Consider the following 2,256-nt stretch of genomic DNA (forward strand, 5'->3'; position numbering starts at 1 on the left):
AGTGAGAGCGTTGAGTCTTGATACGAGTGGGGTGGATGAGGGTGTGGTAAGGGGTTTAGCATACATAATCGTTGACTACATATGTTTTGTGGGGTATAAGGGGAAAGGAGGGTGGGGAATTGCTGAGAAGGATTTTGGCGGCGACGTTTTATCGAACTTTGTGTCGCAATAGAGACATATACGGGAAAAGGTGGGGTGAGGTTTTTTCCGAAGGTTATAGAGGACTAACAATAGGAAATTTAAGGGCGTTATAACTGGTTTTTAACAGCCGGCGTGAGTATGTTGGTAAAAGGGGGAGAGAGTCAGTGATATTCAACGGGCTGACCTCCTCGGGTGTGAAGTGATGGGTGGATGGGTGTGACTGGAGGTACACATATGGAACTGGATGTGATGGTGTGAAAGATCTATTTTGTTTAGTTCCCTTGTTGGGGAAGGTATAAATAAAAGTTTAAATATATAACATTTATAAATATATAACATATAAAATATGTAACATTAATTTTTCTTTGGTAGCGAATTATGTCCCGCTTGTACTGTTCTTCAAGTGAATTTTAACTTGAGAGGGTTTTCATTTCACTATGTTCCTTGAAACATTGAGGTTTTGACATTTTTTTTTTAAGTAATTACCTATTATGTAATCATGTGTAAATAAGGAGTAGTACCATAAATTAATATTCATTGTATATTTATTTGTATGTAATACTAGTTAGGCACGTGCTAGAAGGCACAGAGAAAGTCTAGTCTGGTGGAATGTATGTTAAGTTTTGTTATGTTTGTATGTGGTGTGTTAGATATTGTAAGGAGTTTGATATGGTGTTGTTATCTTACTAAAAATCAAGATGAAACTTTTGGATAATCTTATTCATGTCATAGCCTTTGATTCTTTTAAAATATTAACATATCCTAGTATTTTAACGATAATGTAGCATGTGGTGCATTTTCTTGCATTTTAAAGCGTGAACTTCACGTTATGCAATGTTGTTATAAGAGCTTGAATTTCATGGTTGTTACATTAATATTGACAACATATATTGTGCGTGTATATTCTTCTACTTATAAAGGTGTATGGGTGTATAGGTATGTAATGTTTATATCTGTTTTAGTCTGTAATTTTATGTTTTTGTGTTATTGATGTTCATGCACCACCAACTATTGGTAAATACTCATTAAGTTTTTGATGAGGTCAGGGTATGACCCTAAATTAGGATAATTAATGGTATGTTTCTTTGAACGGTGAATGTAAATATTTAAGGGGGGGGGGAGAAGTGTCAGCTATGGCGACACTAGCAATAATAATTATTGTAAAAGGAGGGGTGTGTAGGATATGTTGTGGGTTGTGTATCTGGTTGTAATTTGGCCATTATCCAAAGTGTTTATTTTCTGTAGTGGGATTGTGTAATGGAAGTTATTGTTAATATACAGTAGAGTTTTTAATTTTGTTTTACTCCTATACATCCTTGTATTTATTCCATGTTTTAAATAGAAATATATGAAAAAAAAACTGATATAACAATGGGGTCTGTGAGGGAAAAGTTCATTAGATAGGAGTAGCGAGGTAGTATATAGTAACAATAGTTTGATTGCTGGCTACTTGTTAAGGTAGGGAAAGTCTAGCTCCTGCTATTCCCCCCATTTTTTCCCCCTCCCCGAAAGTGAGAGTTTGATAGCTCCCGCTATCCCTTCCCCTCCCTCCTTCCCCCCCCCCCCGAAAGGTGACGCGTGGGGCTCCGGCCAAACAGTAATCACTCGACTCACAGCTCCCAGCACTACTGTAAGTACATGCCTGCTCATATTCTAGTGGACTTATTGGTTGAAAGCTTCACTTTTGACCAATAATAAACTTAGTCCTTTCAATCTTGCACTATGTTAAATGTCTTAATAATCACCACGTCTTTTAGGTATTGTACTTACCATGGAGAGTGATTTCTTAAACAGTGGGTAACCTGTCTCTCTTTGCAGCTTGGAATGACAGAATGGGTCACCTGCCAACCAACGAGTAGAATTAAAGGAGAAGGACTATAGTCCTGAGATGTTCCATGTTTTATGTACTTGCCTGTGCACATGCATGAAGAATCAGGACGTAACCCCTCATCATTGCAGCGGTAAAGAACCTGATTTCCTGTCATCGGGATAGATTATTTATGGCTATAAGAACGAGTCAGCGGGTTGTAACCAACACCTGCGACCCCCCCCCACATCATCAGCAACGGCTACGATTTCAACAACATGCAGTGTCACCAACACCAGACATCCAAG

This window comes from Cherax quadricarinatus, chromosome 58, assembly GCF_038502225.1.
Source record: "Cherax quadricarinatus isolate ZL_2023a chromosome 58, ASM3850222v1, whole genome shotgun sequence".
Taxonomy (NCBI): Eukaryota; Metazoa; Arthropoda; class Malacostraca; order Decapoda; family Parastacidae; genus Cherax; species Cherax quadricarinatus.